Raw genomic sequence first — 20,691 nt, 5'->3', positions numbered from 1 at the left:
TAGGTCTAAGAACCTGCCTTACACTGTTGATCAGTTGTTAGGAGAGGGAACCTATAAAAACACCAAAGATCAATTGGGTTATGCAAAGGAGGCCTATTTACAAATAAATGCTGCGGCGAGAGAGGCTTGGAAAAAGTTACGCAATTCCAATCGTACAAAAAATCTAGTAGAAGTTAAACAGGGACCAAATGAGCCTTATCTAGAATTTTTGTCTCGATTAATGGAGACTGCAGACCGCCTAGTACAAGATGAGAATGCAAGGGAGATTATAGTTAGACACATAGCCTATGAAAATGCCAACGCCGCCTGTCAGGTAGCTATCAGACCCCATAGGAATAAGGGAGGAATCACAGACTTTATTTCACTGTGTGCTGATATTGGACCCTCCCATGTACAAGGCCTTACTTTAGCCGCCGCTCCTCAAGGAAAGACTGTTAGTGGGTCTCTAAAATATAGAGGTCAGCGGCATTCTTGGGATGCTAGACCCCCAGGGCGTTGCTTCTCTTGTGGACAAATAGGACATTGGATGACACAATGCCCATGCCAGGCCAGGCAAAAGAGAGAAAAATCACCTGGCACATGTCCACGCTGTGGTAAAGGGAAGCACTGGGCTAAAGATTGCAGGTCAAGAACAGATCGCAATGGCCGCCCGCTTTCGGGAAACTGGAGGAGGGGCCAGCCCCTGGCCCCGCAAAACCATGGGGCAGTCCCTCCCTCTTCTCGGCCACAAGTGCATCTTCTAACAACCCCCCAAGATCAGTCTCCGGCCTCCTCCGTGCCACCCCAGGAAGTGCAGGATTGGACCTCTGTTCCTCCACCTGCTCAGTATTGACCCCAGAGATGGGGACACAAGCTCTCCCCACGGGGGTCTTCGGCCCCCTTCCCCTGGGAGTGGCTGGATTGCTGTTAGGGCGAAGTAGCTCAGCCCTTAAAGGGATACAGATTACACCTGGCAAAATTGACCAGGATTTTACTGGAGAAATCAAAGTTATGGCCTCTGCCCCGAAACACGTGGTATCGATCCCAGCCGGTCAAAAATTAGCACAATTAATACTTGTGCCTTTACCTCCCGGGGAGACTGCTAATTCCCCATGTGGACAGAGAGGATTTAGATCTTCTGATATCTATTGGGTACAAAGCATAAAACAAGAGAGGCCTGAGATGACTATATTTATACAAGAAAAGCCCTTTAAAGGAATATTAGACACTGGAGCAGATGTGTCTGTGATATCTAAAAAACATTGGCCAGCCCAATGGCCCCTGACAACCTCTATGACTTCCCTACAGGGGGTTGGGCAAGCAACTGACCCACAGCAGAGCAGTGCGATCCTTGTTTGGAGAGATGAGGAAGGGCACTCTGGTCATTTTCAGCCATTTGTCTTGGATCATCTGCCAATTAATTTATGGGGTCGTGATATCATGGAAAAAATGGGAGTGTATATGTTTAGTCCTAGTGCTGCGGTCACTAAGCAGTTACTTGATCAAGGCCTCCTCCCCTTTAGGGGACTAGGCCGAGCAGCACAGGGGGAGCTAGAGCCACTCCAACCCCAGTCTCACCCTACGAGACAAGGATTGGGGTATCCCTTGACGGGAGCTGTCGTTTGCCCTCCCCCTCATGCTGATCCCATAAATTGGCTCTCTGAACAACCGGTATGGGTTGAACAGTGGCCTCTTTCACTAGAAAAGATCATTGCAGTACAGCAGCTGGTACAGGAACAGCTGGACTTGGGGCATGTGGCCCCTTCTAACTCTCCATGGAATTCTCCAATTTTTGTTATAAAGAAAAAGTCAGGTAAATGGAGGCTGTTACAGGATTTGAGAAAAATAAATGCCACAATGGAACTGATGGGGGCCCTACAGCCTGGCTTGCCTTCACCCATGGCAATCCCAAAGGATACTTATAAGATTATTATAGAGTTGAAGGATTGTTTCTATACTATACCCCTGGCGCCTCAAGACTGTAAGCGCTTTGCCTTCAGTGTCCCCTCTGTTAATTTTAAAGAACCCATGAAGCGATATCACTGGCTTGTGCTCCCACAGGGCATGGCAAATAGCCCAACTTTATGTCAAAGTTTTGTAGCTAGAGCCATTTCTTCCACTCGTGAAAAATTTTCTTCTGTTTATATTGTTCATTATATGGATGACATCTCGTTGGCTTGTTCTGACCCTATCGTCGTACGACAAGCCTTTGGACAACTAAAGCAAGATCTGAGCCTCTTTGGCCTTATAATAGCAGCTGAAAAGGTTCAGGAACACCCCCCTTTTACATATCTAGGCCATATATTAGGCCCACACTATTTTAAAAGCCAAAAAATACAATTAAAAACTTCCCACTTAAGAACTCTTCATGATTTTCAGCAATTCTTAGGAGATATAAATTGGCTTCGGCCTTATCTAAAGCTCTCCACAGGAGAGTTAAAACCCCTTTTTGATCTCTTAAAAGGAGATACCAACCCTACATCCTTGCGTGAATTAAATCCTGACGCCAGGAGGGCCATCCAAATTGTAGAAAAGGCAATTTCCCAGCAACAAGTGACCTATTGTGACTATTCTAAACCATGGGGAGTTTATATTTTAGCTACTTCTCACTCCCCAACTGCTGTATTGTGGCAGGATGGCCCACTTTTATGGCTTTATCTACCATCAACACCCGGCAAAGTGCTGACCCCCTACTACGAATTGGTAGCTAATCTGATACACATGTGCCGAGTGGATTCCCGTAAATATTTAGGTCAGGAACCTCATTTTATCTGTGTCCCATATAATTTACAACAACAAGATTGGCTATTCGCCCATTGCGATTCTTGGGCCATTGCTTGGGCCAATTATACGGGAAAAATTTTGCATCACTACCCGTCTAACAAACTTCTCCAATTTGCTGCGTGTCATACGTTTCTATGGCCTCGCCTTTATCTTCTGCCGCTTTGGTATTTACAGATGGATCCTCAAATGGAACGGCTGCTCTGACCATTAATGGGAAAACTCAATCTTGGGTTACAGGTTTTTTCTCCGCCCAAGAGGTGGAATTAGAGGCTGTTTTACAAGCACTCGTCCTGTTACAAGACGAGCCCTTTAACTTATACTCAGACAGTCAATATGTAATTCATGCTCTTCAAGTCATAGAAACTGTTCCCTTTATTGGAACTACTAACTCCAATATTCAGACCCAATTTCGCCAAATACAAACTTTGCTTTGTTCTCGCAACCACCCCTGTTTTTTTGGCTTTGTTCGAGCTCACACTAATCTTCCTGGCCCTTTAAGTGAGGGCAATGCAGTTACTGACTCCGCCACCAGAGTTTACTTAACTCAGGTTGAACTTGCTAAGCAGTCACATGCCATCCATCATCAAAACAGTCGAGCCTTGCGCCGACAGTTTAAATTATCTAGAGAAGCCACGCGGCAAATAGTTAAGACTTGCTCCAACTGTGTCCCTTTTTCACCAGCCCCCCATTTAGGCATAAATCCACGAGGACTGCTTTCTAATCACATTTGGCAGATGGATGTCACGCATGTTCCATCATTTGGCCGATTAAAATATGTTCATGTTACTGTAGATACTTATTCTAATTTTATCTTGGCCACCCCCCTTGCTGGGGAAGCCACTAAACATTGTATCTCTCACTGCATTCGATGCTTTGCTGAGATGGGGATTCCCTCGCAAATAAAAACAGATAATGGCCCTGGCTATGCAAGCCGAGCATTTCAATCCTTCTGCCATTCCTATAATATCACTCATATTACAGGCATTCCTTACAATCCTCAAGGTCAAGGCATCGTGGAGAGAGCTAATGGATTATTAAAACATCAAATTGCTAAAATACAGAAAGGAGAGTCATATCCCGCTACCCCTGTGAATATACTTAATCATGCTTTATTTGTTTTAAATTTTTGAATTTGGATTCAAATAATTTATCTGCTGCTCAGCGATTCTGGGAAAAAAGAGCGCAGCGTCCTTTTGCCTTAGTAAAATGGAAGGATCCCCTAACTGGTGCTTGGCATGGACCCGATCCTGTTCTAACCTGGGGTCGAGGGCATGTATGTGTTTTTTCACAAGGAGAAAATGATGCCCGCTGGCTGCCTGAACGCTGCGTTCGGATCGTGGAGAGTGACAGTGGCCATCCAAGCAGTGACTCACTGGGCCTACACCCCCAACCCTCCAGTGGTGCATCCTGCGACGTGGGAAGGACCTGAGTTATTTGTGCATGTCAATCGGGACTGCTACTGATCCACTTGTTCCACACATTCATATGAGCTGTGTTTCTCCTCCTTTTACTATTATGTAGGGACCTTTTAACATATTTATTGACTCTACACAATTTAATATGTGACATTATTTTGTCTTTACCAGCCCTCTTCTTAATAACCTTTTTTGTAAAAGATGCCCAGGTGAAAAGCAAAGGCCTCCAGAGGTAAGCAGAAGTCGGCCGACCCCCTTGTATGTCAGCGTTTTATTTTATTTTATTTTATTTTATTTTATTTTATTTTTGTTTGTTTGTTTGAAAAGGTGCACTGTGGGCCTAAAACAGAGGCCTGGGTGGTCAAGGGACGCCTTGACCCCCCCTCCCCTTCTGAGTTTCTTGTCAATAACAAGGCATACCTGAGAGTCCCACCAGCAAGACATGTCTAAATCTAAAAATAACTGTTTGGTGAAAACATTCATTTGAGCTCATGTTTTTTGTGTTAAGTGTATCTGATTGAGTCCAATTTTCTTGTTATATGTCAATGTCTGATTATTTAAAAGTCTCCGTTTGTCTTGTTCGTGTTACATATTTTTCCTTGTCCAGTTTTGTCTTTAAAATTGGTACCATTTCTAAGTATGGATCCTTATGGTTTTTCTGTGCGTACTCAAGCACACATCCTTGTTATTTATTTGAACATTTCTGGGCCTGGTATGGCCCCTCCCAATCCGCTGCAGCTGAGGTGAGCAGAGGCCAGACAAAGCAGCTGCAGGCTTCGTTCAGTTTCCTTTTTCCTACAACCTGCTGAAGTGACAGTCTAGAGACACTTGGTGACAGGACACAGACTTGTCTTAGTTCTCCTAGGTTTAAGACTCCCACCCAACTTTCATCTGCAAAAAGTAATATGTCTGATATCAGAAACAAACTCTGGAAGAATAAATTTCAGCTAAGTTGCCTTGTTAGAAAGCTTTGTTTAAAAACAAAAACAACAACAACAACAACAAAAAACCTGGTTGTCACCTCCAAGAATAAGCTTTGCAAAAACAACAACAACAAAAACAACAAAAAACAACAACAACAACAAAACCCTCATGGTACTAAAATTTCTGGAAAATGAACGGCCGATATTAATTTTGCGCGCTTTAAGATCTTTGAGTATGAATGTGTGTACGAATGGGTGTGAGTGAACATGTTCAAGGTTAAATTGTCAGCATGCTGTATAAAACAATGGTTGAGCTCATTTGAAACACAAAAGCAATTGGGTAAATCTAAGTCTAAACTTCAAGAAAATTAGTAGGTTTGAATGTTTCCTATGTCTCAAAGGATTATTGCATTGTCTTAAAGAAAAACTGGTAAATATTTTTCTAGATCCTGAAATCTGCATTTTATTGCAAGGCATACAACTGTTTACATTGTAAACATTGTATCCTGTTTAGCACAGAGATGTTAGGGAATTTGGGATTTATTACTTTAAGTTAAAGTTTGGAAACATGTATTAGAGATTTAAATGTGAAATTGTTCATTAATGTCAGAAATTTTGCCTGTCTGTCTTTTCTTGCAAATCTGATGGTAAAATGTGGATAATGTGATTAGTATTTTAAAGGAATGTTTAAAGGTTTATCTCCATGCTATTGGGTGTATTTAAAAAAAAAAAAAAAAGAGAGGAAACTAAGTCCAGACCTAGACTTTTGGTGCACTGATGTCTATAGTTCTTGCATTGTTGGAGTTTAAGACAGTAATCTAAACTGCAAAAAAAAAAAAAAAAGCCCTTTTCTAAAAGGCAAGAGGAGTGACTTGAGCCCTAGGGGGCCTGAAGGCAGAAGGAGTTCTTTGTGCCCTTAAAGGTTTTTCAATTGCAAATAAAGGCTAAGGTGTTGATTGTTTAAGCCAGTATCAGCAAAAGTTTTAAGAACATTGGAAATGGGTTTCTAAACAATATTTGAAAGTGAAATTGTCTTAAATGTTTAAAGAAAGAGAAAAAAGGAAAATCAGGACTACCAAAGTAATTGCTTAATTGCTATTTCAGCTTACTCTTGTAAGTTACTTTATAGCAATCTCCAGAAGGCCCATGGAGAAGGACAGCAGATCCTCATTCAGATGTAAGTTTGGCCCTCACCAAGTTCCAGGTAAGATCATGCTTAGAGACTATTTCTGTATTGACCACCTTGTTGCTTCTAATTGGAGTAAAGTGGCCTTTTGTAGACTCATTGATCTGAAAGCCACAGTTTTGAGCCTGCCCGGGCAAAGCAAAGTCCCTGTGAGACTGTGGTGTCTAATCTGCCAGCAGGATGCTGGGACAGAGTTGCTTTGGAGCTCGAAGTGGCAGAGTGCTACCTCTGAGCTGAAAAGCTGGGGGGAAGCACTCAAGCACCAAGCTCGGGACTCACAGTGGCAGGGCGCTAGCCTTGAGCTGGAGAGCTGAGAGACAGCGCCCAGACCCTGAGTTCAAATCCAGCAACCAACAAAGTGAAATGCCAATGGGATGTTTATCCCTGTGTGGAGAGACACTACCGGGACAGGAAAGCCTCTGCTTGGATGGCAGAGTTGGTGTCAGATCTTAGAGTCACTTGTGCTTGGCCATTCAAATTAATCAGAGCCGGGAGGTCATAGAATAGTTTGTAAGCATGCCTTACTAATGCCCGTGCCTTTCATAACTGGGCAGGAACTTGTCAATCTTCTGTGATAGTGGGTAGTTTAAAGTCCTAATTGAGCGAATTTTTTTATTTTTGACACCAGCCACAAATTCAGGAAAAGTTTGTGGATCTGAAGCTTGTGTCTCTATTAATCTGTTTAGATCTGACAACTGAAGCATTGTTAAGGTTGCAGAAATTTAGTTCCCCAGACAATCAAGAAAAAGCCTTTGCAAATGGGTGCTAGGTAGGCTGCGCTGTTGTGGCCAAGGATGGTTTGTGCAGTTGTTGAATGTCAAGTATGATTTCTAGTTTGGAGTAGATTGTTGTTCCTGGTGTCTAATCCTTGCAACCCCTTGATAAAACAGGCTAGGCTTCTTAAGGTCCCTGGTCAAGCGTGGAGACGGCGCCCCTGAGTCAGCTTGAAGAAGTCACGGAAGTTGAATCTCCGCCCATCAAATCCCCGTTGGACCAAGGGACCAAAGTCATTTTTGGAAAATGTGACAGGATAAATTAGGGGTATAGAAAAGAGTAAAAATTGCACTTGTGTTTCTTTTAAAATAAAAAACGGGGGACATGTTGGGAGCCAGAGTGGAATCAAACTGTACCTTGACTTGCATCAGACGATGGCTATATTGTCTTATTGCTTTCTGGCCCTATTCTATGTAAATGACCTGAGAATTACCATATGAATGTAACACCTGGAGGTTCCCTGGGAGAGGAGGAGGGAAGAAGGGGGAGGGGAAAATAAACGCGGCAGTCTAGTCAGTCTTTGCCTGGACTGCGGACATCCCGGACCTAGTGTGTCTGTCTCTCTTCTTTTTCTTCCTAGTCCTTGTCCCCTATTTCAGGAACCCCAATCTGCGAACCCTGGTTTGCTGCCGGTTGGCCCCGGCACCCTGTGAGTCCCGCCTTAACCCAATCATATCCACGTGGAGTTCCTCAACAGCCACTCCTTTCAGGGAGTATGGGCTGCTTCTAAAGAAGGCAATCTTGGGGCAGTCCTGGGATGCCAGACTTCCTGCACCTAACAGAGCAAAATGCAGAGAGTGACCAGCCCTTTCCTTGTAATCTACAAGCTCCTGTTTCCCAGTGAGTTCCTCCTCTGGAGGTACCCCCTGGGTACTCACCTCCAAACTGGCCTTCTACTAAACATGTTTTCATCTTGGTCACTGATCATCACTGACAACTGGGGATGGTTCTCAGACTGCCCAGGTCAAGGAGCCTTCAGATGCTATGGAAGTACTAGGCATAGTACTTGGCATATTGTAAACAGCAGGGAACCTGTGAGGCTAATGATCTCCTAGAAACTGCACTCTACCCTCCTCTTCCTACAGCTAGGACTCTCCTGCTTTTGTTCTCAGCTACGAAAGAGTAAAGGGATCTCATTCTGAGGCTGACGCCCTATTTTAAAAACAAAACAAAACATAAAAACATAAAACCTAAAGATGTAAGGGGAAGAATGCCTGTGTAGGAAAAAGAAGAACTAGGTTGAAATCTCAGTAATGCCTAATGGAGGCAAGCAGGACAAACCCTTTCCACCCATCCCTTACCTATCTACCATCTGTCCATTGATAATAAGGACTAAGAGCTTATAAACTCACAAAAGACTTAACAAAGTGTTTATTAGGAGTGGTGCAAGAGGTCACACCTCTAATTGTACTCAGGAGGCTGAGATCTGAGAATCAAAGTTCAAGTAGAGTCCAGGAAGAGTCTAGGAAAGAATTGTAGGGAACCCTCAGAAGGCTCAGCAAAATATGAAAAATCCGCCATAGGGAAATTATAATGTAAATCTGGAAAAGTTGCAGGACTGAAAAGCAGCATGACAGAGGGAAGCTTTCTAGGGACAGAAAGTTTGGAGTAAATCTCACCTTTGAATTCAGTCACTAGTTTTAGTATGTTGAAGGGAAGGTCAATCAAGGAGATGAATTGTCTAGTAAATGCTAGCTACTCCCAGAACCCAGGAGTGCTCAAAAGGAAGGGTAATCAAGAATGTAAATCTTTTTATGATTGTAATGGTAATTACTATTTGTAATCACTTAACTGCTAATTCTGTTGCTCTAACTGCTTTCTTGCAGGTGCACAGCACTTGTGCATAGTGATGGTTATGGTGTGGGGCCTGGGTGGCTTGTTCCCTTGGTAACATTAGGTCCATCCAGGATAATTAGCTCCCAACCCTCTTGGCCTAGGAGAACTCTCTAGGGTTTAGCTGTCACCATGGAGGCCAGCAAGGTTCCCCTATACCTTACCAGTCCTATAGGTGGCTGTGAAGCCACCAGTCCAGGTAGGAAGTCTATTTTAGTGCCTTTTTTTTCAGGTAGGAAGTCTATGAGACCCCCCTTATCTCCAGGAAACTACCCACAGAATTAAGCATCAAAGTGACGCTGTTTCTCAAAGTGGTAGAGTGTTAATCTTAAGCAGAATGAAGCTCAGGGACATTGATCAGATCCTGAATTCACATTCAGGACCCTTCACAGGAAAAAGATAAATAAAAAGCTCATCCTCTGTCAGGAGGTATTTTGCTTCCTTTTGCATACTCACTGCTGAAATGGTGTAAACACGTTACTGTATTTCCAATATTTACTGATCAAAGCTAAAAAGATTTTCCAGCTAGCCCTAATGTAAAGCTATGTAGTCATACTTGTTAAACTTGTTTTGAATTTGTAACTGTTCTCAATCTGTTTTAATCTGCATGACCTATACTTGTAAGACACTGGCTGTTAATGGCTAGGTTTTTTTTTTTTTTTTCAGAAAATAAGGAGCCATAAGGTTTACCAGAAGTGGTCTGTATTTTCTAATTGTTTTCTGATCTCATGTGAGATGGCCAGCAGTCACTGAACCTGTTTTTGCCCTACTCACACCTGGGAACCCCTTCCCTTCCCACCCCCAACCAGCATGACTTCTGACCTGACCTGTTTCCTGTCTTGTCAAAGTTTTCCAGCTTTCCAAGCAATAAGCAAAGCACTATAATTAGCCAAGAGGGGGAATTCCTGTGGTTCAGAAACAGCTTTGCAAGGCAGTCTGAACTGCAGATCTTGGGTGCTATCCTGATGCATCAGTAATTTCCCGCTCAGTGAAACATCTTTCCCATTCCCAATTGTGCAGGTCTCAATTCTTGGACCTCATCACATCTACCCTGTCAAAATCCTTAAAATGAGTAAACAGCATGTTTCAGGCATGTGAATTATGTGTCAGATTATAGAAAGGATTTCTACAGTTTTAGTCCTTATTAAATCAACATACAAAGTTCACCTTTACTTTAGTTAACATTGGTTTTGATTATAAGGCTTTTAAACACACGATGTAAACTTTTTAGGTCAAAACAACATTTGAAAACTGAGGGGAGACAAATGTATCAGTGTGAAGTAACAATTTTAAGGCTGTTTTTCCTCTTCCCTATTTGCTTTAAATCTGTGAGTGGAAGCTTTTTTTGGACTTGCAGTCTGCTGTGAATTTGGACAAACAGCTACAGAATGGACTAAAATGCATGGCTCTGTTCTGTCATTCTCAGGTTATGGAAAAGGTCACAAGTAAAAGACAGTTGTCAGCAAAATGCTAAAGAAAGACACACTTCAGGAATTATGACCAACAATAGGAAAAGTTGCCAGTACTATAAAAAGTGTGTATAGATTATTCCCTCATTCCTCTCACTGTTGGCGCAGAGGACGGCAGTTGATTTTTCAGGGTTAATGTTATAGCCTGCGACCCTTCCAAAGTTTTGAATCAGCTCAAGGAGCTTGGGAGTAGAGTCAATAGGATTCTTTTTTTTTTTTGCCAGTCCTGGGCTTCAGCTCAGGGCCTGAGCACTGTCCTTGGACTTTCTCAAGGCTAGAGCTCTACCACTTGAGCCTCAGCACCACTTCCGGCTTTTTTTCTATGTATGTGGTACCGAGGAATCGAACCTAGGTCTTCGTGCATGCTAGGCAAGCACTTTAACCACTAGGCCAAACTCCTGGCCCTATAGGATTCTTTAAATACAGAATCATGTCATCTGCAAAGAGGGATAGTTTTACTTCCTCTTTCCTTATTTAGATCCCCCTTATGCTTGCTCCTTGCCTTAGGAAGGAATTCTAATACTATGTTAAAGACAAGTAGAGAGAGTGGGCATCCTTGTCTTGTTCCTGATTTTAGAGGGAACGGCTTTAGCTTTTCACCATTAAGTATAATACTAGCTGTGGGTGTGTCATACACAGCCTTTATTATACTGAGGAATGTTCCATGGATTCCTAGTTTCTCAAGAGCTTTTAACATAAAGGGGTGTTGCATCAAGGCAATAAACAGGAAAGCAACTCCTTTCACAATAGCCTCAAAGAAAATAAAGTACCTAGGAACTAGCTGAACTCAGAATGTAAAGGACCTTTTTGATAAAAACTTAAAAAAAAAACTAAAAAGGAAATTAAAGCAGAACTAAGGAAATGGAAAAACCTCCCATGCTCCTGGATTGGAAGAATCAACATTGTGAAAATGACAATCATGCCAAGGGCTATCTACAAATTCAATGCAATACCCATCAACATCCCAATGGCATTCTTTAAAGAAATAGAAGAGGCAATCCAAAATTTCATATGGAATAATAAAAGACCCCGTATAGCAAAAACACTTCTTAGCAGAAAGAACAGCGCTGGAGGAAATTCAATTCCAAACTTTAGACTCTATTACAGAGCTATAATTATAAAAACAGCTTGGTCTGGCACAAGAACAGTCCTGAAGCCCAATGGAATAGAACTGAGGACCCAGATATTAAACCACAGACCTATAGCCACCTAATCTTTGACAAGGGAGCCAAAAAAATGGACTGGAAGAAAGACAGCCTGTTTAACAAATTGTGCTGGCAGAACAGGTTAAGCACCTGCAGAAAAATAAAGTTGGATCATTCTTTGTCACCCTGCACTAGAATTAACTCCAAATGGACCAAAGACCTCGAGGTAAAAGCTGACACACTGAAAACTTTACAAGAAGGAATAGGAGACACACTAGGCCTCCTTGGCATAGGTCGAAACTTTCTTAATAAGGACCAAGAATCACAGCAAATAAGAGAAAGGCTGGATAAGTGGGACTGCATTAAACTGCAGAGCTTTTGTCTGGCAAAGGACATAGCTAGTAAATTAATTAGGAAACCTACAGAGTGAGAGAAGATCTTCACCAACCAAACAACGGACAAAGGCCTCATATCTAAAATATATCAACAGCTCAAAAAATTGAATCACTCCAACACTAATCCCCAAAGTAACAACTATCCCATTAAAAATTGGGCCAAAGACTTAAAGAGAGCCTTCTCTGAAGAAGAAACAAAAATGGCCTATAGACACATGAAGAAATGCTCAACATCTCTGGTCATAAAAGAAATGCAAATCAAAACAATTCTAACATTCCACCTCACTCCAGTTAGAATGGCCAGGATCAGGAAAACAAATAACAACAGATGCTGGAGGGGATGTGGCCCGGAGGGATCCCTACTACACTGCTGGTGGGAGTGCAAACTCGTTCAACCACTATGGAAAGCAATATGGCAGTGCCTCAAAAGGCTAAACAGAGCTCCCCTATGACCCAGCAATTCCACTACTTGGCAGTTACCCAACCATCCAGAAACTAGGGCATACTAAATCCACTAGCATTATTCACCATATCAAAAATATGGAACCAACCTAGATGTCCCTCAGTTGATGAGTGGATCAACAAGTTGTGGTATTTATACAGAATGGAATTCTATGCTGCTGTCAGAAAAAAATGACATCGACCCATTTGATAGAAAATGGAAAGTCTTAGTAAAAATCATAGTAAGTGAAGTAAGCCAGACTCAAAGGAACTTAGGCTCAATGGTTCCCCTCATTTGTCATAATCAGTAGAAACCTTGGGCTCTACTAGCAGAGATCTGCAATAGAGCAAAATCTTGATACATAAGGCCATATAGTATGAAGCTAATTGAAAAGACCTCCAGGATATTGAAACAAAAGCCATACAATGAATGATTGTTGTCCTTAATGTACTATGTTATCTCTCATCTCTTTTGCTGTCCCTTTATATTATTACAGTATCTCACTTTGTTATCTGATATATTCGATTTGTTTGTATTTGGTTATTTGAAATTGGATAGGGAAGGGGGAAAACCAAGACGGGGCGGGTGGGCAGAGGGGAGGGTAATGGGGACCAAGACATGTGAAAGGGTATCAATATATGTGAATTAATGTACCTTCTATCTGGCAAATATCGTGTAACTCTTTTATTAATTACAATAAAAAAGACTGAAAAAAAAACTTGTATAGAAGAAGTTGGATCTACCAGGTTTTATAACAACCCTTAAGTTAAAAAAATTAAAGAAAATATATCTTAAAATACTAAGATGGTGATGAGACTTGTGTCCCAATAAATGGAAAATACCAACAAAAACACATTTGAAGTGTTTACGACAATAGCAATTCACAGCAGTCCATTGACCTGAGTGTTCCACTCTCAATAATATCATTACAATTGGGCAAAATATCAACAAACAGAGGAGCTGAGGATTTAAAGCAATGAGACATAACTAACATCTACAGACAATCCTACCTCGTTATAGGAAAACAAATATAGAAAGAGTGATACAGAAGAGCTAAAAAAGCGTTCCCCATTCTGAAGCAACAACTGTCTTGTTTAGCATGTAACAGTACTTTTGTACATAGGTGCTTCTAACTGGTGAAAACAAAAAAGACGTTTTTCAGGTTTAAAACTCATCAAGTGCTATGACCGTTTACCTTTGTGGGCATATAAAAAATTTGTAGTACATTCTGAACAATAGTTTGAGTCACAACCTCTGGCATATATGGCTCAAGGTTTCACTCACGCATGAAGATTTTAATATATTACATTTTGGTAGTCCTGAGATTTGTATTCAGGAACTTGTGCTGACTAGGCAGACACTGTACAACTTTACCCATCTTCCCACCCCCAGACTTTTCATCTATGCAACTGTGTCCTGTAGTACAATAATTTCCCAGAGTTGGGTTTAAAATCCTCATAAGTAATGGATCTGAGCCAGTGCAATGTCTGCTTATAGTGGCCATAATTAGGAAGAAGGAGGATCAAAAAAGCCTATACATATTAAACACAGATGGACCAGCATCCTGAGACTTCCCTGCCACTCCCTGCCCCCAACCCCTGTCCAAACTGAAGAAGAGAGCTGGACACCAGAAGCACATGAGTTCAAGTCCTAGCACTGGCACAAAAAAAAAGAAAGAAAAAAGAAAACTACTAGGTGAGTTTGGTCTCCACTTTCTTTCATAAGAAGGGTAACCTGAGCATGTATTCAAAGGTCAGTAAATACCTTTAAAGAAAAACACCCTACAATATATACCCATTAAACAATGTATGTTATATGTACAAATGGAAATGTCACAGTGTAAGATTCCTTAGATAATCAGTATGCACAATTGTGGAAAAGTCACAAAGATGGACTTGTTTGTAAAGTTAATTCATTCCTTAAGAACATCATTATAAAACTACCATACTCATTTTAGAGAATGTAATTTTAACAGTATTAACCAAAATGGCCAAGTTAACTGCTTTATGATAACAGCAATCAAAATGTCAGCCACACCAATAGTCTATCACTGACTGATACTGGAAACTCTCATTCCTAATGTGTCATGTGGTTAACACACAACCTTCAAATCAATGAGAAAAGAATGACATGATATTTACTTAAATCCATTATAGGCTGTTATTCTTGCACCTTATAATTATTCCTTTTTTCTTTAATTTTTTAATTTTATTTCGAGTCCTAGGGCTAAAACCGAGGGTCTGGGCACTGTCCCTGAGCTTCTTCTATTGCCCAGTTCTACACCTTGAACCACAGTGCCACTTCCAGCCATTTTGATTATGTCATACTGAGGTATCAAAAACAAGGCTTCATACAGGCGAGGCAAGCACTCTATCACTAAGCCATGTTTTCAGCCCGGCACCATATATTTAAAGTGAGAGAAACAAAAACTTTGCCAGAAAATATGTATCACTAACAACCTTGGAAAATATCATGAATAAAAATAATCCTATGTCTTCAAATTCAACTGTCTTTAAACCAATATTCATGTCACCATGATGAGAAGGCTGGACCAGATCACAAATACTAAGTCCATTTTCCCAAAAACATTAGTGACTTACCAATTAATAAAGACACAGGAAAATTTACCTGATAGTCTCATAGCACATCCAATGTAAGGTCTGAGGTATTCATCCAAATCTGTCTAAGCCAACTTATTGCATGTTAATTAAGAATACAAATAATAAATGGCAACAGTAGATGTATCTCTTCCCAAACTAGATAAATCATTTGCCCTTCTGGAGAAGTACCCATCAACAATTAGGGGATGAAAGGTTTTGGTGGTGGTGCTACAGTCAGTGCAGCTCATAAGACCACAAGTTCAATTCTACCCTGGGCCAGACGCCATTCCCAAACAACACTGTGCTACAACGAGACATCTTCTTTCACAAAGAATTAACAGGCTAGAATTGGGCATCTCACAGTGTGTGTACAGAGTTTGCCTATCGCAGAGTGTGTGGGTCCAAATCCTCACAATCAAAAAAAGGAAAATGAATTAAAGCAAAAATTCAATACTATTCCAGCACATAATACCAATTGTCATAATAGTTATATGTGAAGCCTCATGTGATATATGTTATTGAAAATCTTGACAGTATATAATTCCAGAAAAAGTACTGTTCATCATGAAATGAGACCAAATAACACTATAGATCCTTATGATAGTTCATATCCAATTACATAAGATTTAACCATCAAAAACACACCCTCACCATTCAGCGTAAATAGATGTAGGTCCTATCATTTTCTGAGTGTTTGTTTGGTAAATCACTTAGGTTATTAAAGTCAACCCTTGCCTGGTGGCATGCCTTTTCCTCATAATCCTAGCTACTCAGAAGAATTGCACTCAAAGCCACCCAAAGTAGAAAGGTGCATGAAAGTCAAACCTCCAATTAACCACCAAAAGCTGCACAGGGAGCATCAAGTGAAAAATCCTGAGGTACAGCAACTAAGCCCAGAGTTCCAGACCTATAACCTGCAAATCAAACAAACAAATCAGTAAAAAAAAATGAATTTCAAGACTAGCCTTTCATATGAAGTGCAGGGTGCTACACTTCTGTAATCCTAGTTGCCTGGGAGGCAGTGCCCTGAAGATCACATTCTTTTTTTTTTGCCAGTCCTGGTCTTGAACTCAGGGCCTGAGCACTGTCCTTGGGCTTTCTCAAGGCTAGAACTCTATCATTTGAGCCATGGCACCTCTTCCAGCATTTTTCTATGTATGTGGTACTGAGGAATGGAACCTGGGCCTTTGTGAATGTTAGGTGAGCACTCTACCTCTAAGCCAAACTCTTGACCACTGAAGTCAGCCAATCCTGGAGGCTCTTATCTCCCACTAATGGGCACAGAGATGGAAGCAAAGCTCTGAGTTCAAGCTCCACTGACCGGGATATTGGGAGGTGATTAAGTGAGGAAAACCTCATCAATGTTTCTTAGGCCCTCACAAAAGGAAGATCTATAAAACACTAGTCACTTTCAACACCTCAATCACTCAACTATCTTTGATACAGAAGGCAAACCTTCACCAGGCCTCTTCTGTCACCATGGACAGCAGTCTCCTAAAAGTACGGTAAAGAAACTGCTTTTCTTTACAAGCCACTTATGCCTATTTTGCTATAGCAATCCAAATAAAGTAAGATAGCTACTATAAGTGTCACTCATTTAAAGAAGAAGGAATTATCACACTCAATTATCTGCATGTGTAAATTGTATCTGTATATCAAATAATGGTATATATACCTACTATATATATATGTATATATATACATACTATGTATCCTATAATTATATAAGACATATCCTCAAAGCTAGTCCAAGTAGGAAAGGCAGGAGACTCTCCAATTAACTAGCTGAAAACCATAAATGGAGCTGTGAATCAAATGGTAAAGCATAAAGCATTGAGCAGAACAAGGACAGTGCTGAGGACCCAAGTTTAAGCCCCCAGGACCTACAAACCAAAAGGAAAAGGGGACAAATGTCTAAGCCCAGGGAGAGTGTGGATATTTAACTCAGGTGCTGACTCTTGCTGTATCTGTTGTTTTCCAAGCCTTCATTCCTTCAGATCTGCAGTTGTTCATCTGAATCCTTCAGCCTGGGGTAAACACAGGTCTCACAGAAAAAAACACAGAAAGAACAACAACACAAATAAGGCAGGAAAAAGACAAGCTGGCTGGACATGCTCCCAAACAGCATCAACATCTGTTTATGTTTTTATTTTTTTTTTCTCTTGCCTTTCATTGGGAACTTGATCTTTCATCAGTCTTGTTTGTAGCCAAATTCTGATCACTAACAATCCTTTCCTGGGTTGGATTTCTCTACTAAACCTGTACCTTTGTTTCATCAAGAGGTATCCTGGGCTTTCAGAACTAGTAACCAATAATATATCCAATGACATACTAAATTTAATCAATGAATGATCAAAGAAGGAAATCAGGAAATGAAAGTAAAACTTTTCATCAGATAAATGAAAGTGAACATATACCATATACCATATACGATAAAGCAAATGCACTTAGTAGTGTTTAGGGAAGTAAACTATGATTGAGGCCCATGTTAAACAACACTAAAAATTGTATGACCATGAGAGATAAAATTTACCACCTGCATCATGGCACACAGACATCAGTGTTCTGGTACAACAACCACAAGAAAAAAAGATGATTGCCTAGCAGATTTATTGTCTAGTCCTGCATCAATCTTTACCTTATTCTGGCTATCAAACCACTACACATAGGAAATTGATGTCCTTCCCTTGTGTATCAACGAGACTCTCGGGCCCTCTCTTAGCTCCCTCTTTACTTGCTAATCAAGTGATCGAACACCCAAGAAGCTGTTCAAGAAAATGGCTGTGATCAGGAGGAAGAACTGGGGGTCTTGGGTCCTGTGGTGGGATGGGGAAAGACCCTTCTGTCTAGGACATGCATAATCTCTAGTAAGAAAAGTGAACTCTCTGCATGTAAATTTGGGTGGCAGCTGAGACAGAGACGGGCATGATCACAACAGTCAAGATCACTCAGGGAACATGTCTGGCCATCACCACATTCCACACGCTCAAGGCCTCTGGGAATTTTGGTGGAAATACAGCCACTCTTGCCAGGGACTTAACAGGGCCATGCATACTCCAGCTGCAATGCCTCCAGTGTCGCTATGGGAGCAATTTGGATGCAGCACCAACGTTTTCCGAATTGCCAGACATGCGTACAAAGAACCTAGGGAAATTCCACAAGCAATGCCAGTCGTTCATAGTGACTTTCAAAGGCAAGGGCGAGCTCAGCCTTCAAACAGTGCCCTATTCAACACACACCAGTTAACTGCCAACATCAGTAGCTTAGACAAAAGTGAAGCATCTTCTTCCTCTATGTCAGTGGGTTTCCTTTCTTCCCTATTGTTCGAGTTGTCTTCTCATTCCCCACCTTTCTTGTTTATCACTCTACTATTACTACTTCTACACACAGCAGACTTAGAATTTCTACTTTTATCTCAGAGGCTATTCTCTTCTTTGTTCTGTAAGCCCCTCCGCTTCCTATACTTTCTGGGGGAAGAGGTGTTCCTTAAAAAAATAATTTAAGTTTCATCCACTTGAGTGAGATAAATCAAGACCAAAGGAATAAAAGGCACACGGTCTCCTTGATATCTGGATATTAGGTGCAAACAGTGCTAGAGCAATGACTCAATATTAGGATACTCAAGGTCATGGACATGATTTTGGAGCTATAAATATAATCATGGGCATATAAATAAATGATGGGATATACATTCTGCAGACATAATGTGGTATTGTATAGACTGATATGTATCTATGACAGACAAACTCTCAGCTTAATTTTACTTTTGTCCTTAAATTTATGTGCCAGAGGTTGCATATAGAATCCCATTTTCAAATACTTTTTTGCTAAAATTGATATTTCAAACATGATTTTAAAAAACTCAGTGTTGAGGCCGTCGCTCGGGCTCTGCTGCCAGGCTTGGGCTGCTGCCTCCGCAGCTGCCTCCTCCTCCGCACCTCCTCCGTCAGGGGAGCGTCTGCGGGGGTCTGAGGGGCGGTGGTGGCAGCAGCTGCGGCGGCGACATGGAGCCAGGAGCCATCGGTCAAGGCGCTGCTCGCAGGCAGGGAGCCAGGCCTCCAAGTGCCCCGCAGCCCCGGGAGCAGGAGGGGAAGCTAGAGCACAAGCTCTCCGGAGTGGTGAAGAGCGTCCACCGATGGCTCCGGGAGAAGTATCGAGAAGTGGGAGATTTTGATAAGAGCTGGCGAGAACACTCTGAAGATGTGGGAACACTTTGTGACTATGCTGTTGCAATGAAAAATTTGGCAGATAATCATTGGGCAAAAACTTGTGAGGTTGAAGGTCGCATTGAATGGTGGTGTAATGTATGCAGAGAATATTTCCAAAATGGTGGGAAAAGAAAAGCACTTGAAAAAGATGAAAAAAGAGCGGTACTCACCACTAAGACCACTCCAGCCTTAAACATACATGAATCTTCTAAACTTGAAGGCCATTTAACCAACCTCAACTTTACAAACCCTGAATTTATAACTGAGTTGCTACAAGCCTCAGGAAAAATCAGATTACTTGATGTTGGCAGCTGCTTTAACCCATTTTTGAAGTTTGAAGAATTTCTGACTGTTGGCATTGACATCGTGCCTGCTGTAGAGAGTGTGTACAAGTGTGACTTCCTGAACTTACAGCTTCAGCAACCACTTCAACTTGCACAGGATGCTATAGATGCTTTTTTAAAGCAGCTGAAAAACCCTATTGACTCTCTTCCTGGAGAACTTTTCCATGTGGTTGTTTTCTCTCTCCTTCTTTCCTATTTTCCATCCCCTACCAGCGATGGATTTGCTGCAAGAAAGCCCACGAGCTATTAATATTAAATGGCTTGCTGCTTATCATCACACCTGATTCCTCCCATCAAAACCATCATGCCATGATGATGAAAAGCTGGAAGATTGCTATTGAGTCCCTGGGTTTTAAATGCTTCAAGTATTCAAAATTCTCCCATATGCATCTGATGGCATTTAGGAAAATATCCCTTAAAACTACAAGTGACTTGGTAGTCGGAACTATCCAGGAATGTTATATATTCCTCAAGATTTCAACAGTATAGAAGATGAGGAGTATTCTAACCCTTCCTGCTATATTCCATCTGATATGGAAGATGAACAGCTAGCATATGGTTTCACAGAGCTACCTGATGCTCCTTATGACTCAGATTCTGGAGAAAGTCAAGCCAACTCCATTCCCTTCTATGAGTCAGAGGATCCTGTATTACTTCTAAGTTAATACAAAAGCAAACTGCCCTTTCAGTCCAGACTCCTAAACTAATTGCTTACACCAATCAGAAATACTAACATGAACTCAGTACTTAAAATCTGGTTTGCATAGAAGAAATGCAGAGGTTTACAGAGTTTGCTATTTTTTTTCTACTTCTGGATTTAAAATTTTATTCTTATATAGAAAGCTTGAAATTTCATGCAATGAGTTCTATCCTACCAGAAACCACTGTTACTTTAGCATTTCTCACTGAGATATAGAAAGGTACCTCTTTTCTCTTTAGTGTTATTGTTGAAAAGATGAAGCATAAATTCCTACATATTTTCATTTTCTTCAGTTGTTCAATGTTAAAACTATTGCATTAAGAAACTTAAGTAGAATGTTGTAGATTGCACTTTGATGACTCACAAGTTAAATATGCCATGGAAATAGATTGGTTTACTTGTTTTGTGATGCACTTACTTTTGTCTTTTTTTCTAACTAAATTGTTAACCTGTTACATAAGTACATTTTCTATTCAGTCTCATCTGATGATCCA

General features: G+C 41.1%; 1 pseudogene; it reads left to right on the top strand.

Moving 5' to 3' along the window:
• The first annotated feature begins 18,949 nt into the window (after positions 1-18,949).
• Positions 18,950-20,162, top strand: LOC150040299 (S-adenosylmethionine sensor upstream of mTORC1 pseudogene; annotated as a pseudogene).
• The last annotated feature ends 529 nt before the right edge of the window (positions 20,163-20,691 follow it).

This window comes from Megascapheus bottae, chromosome Y (genome assembly GCF_031878675.1).
Source record: "Megascapheus bottae isolate mThoBot1 chromosome Y, mThoBot2.hap1, whole genome shotgun sequence".
Classification (NCBI taxonomy): Eukaryota; Metazoa; Chordata; class Mammalia; order Rodentia; family Geomyidae; genus Megascapheus; species Megascapheus bottae.
The sequence above is the reverse complement of the archived record's forward strand: the minus strand, read 5'-3'. Positions and strand labels throughout refer to the sequence as shown.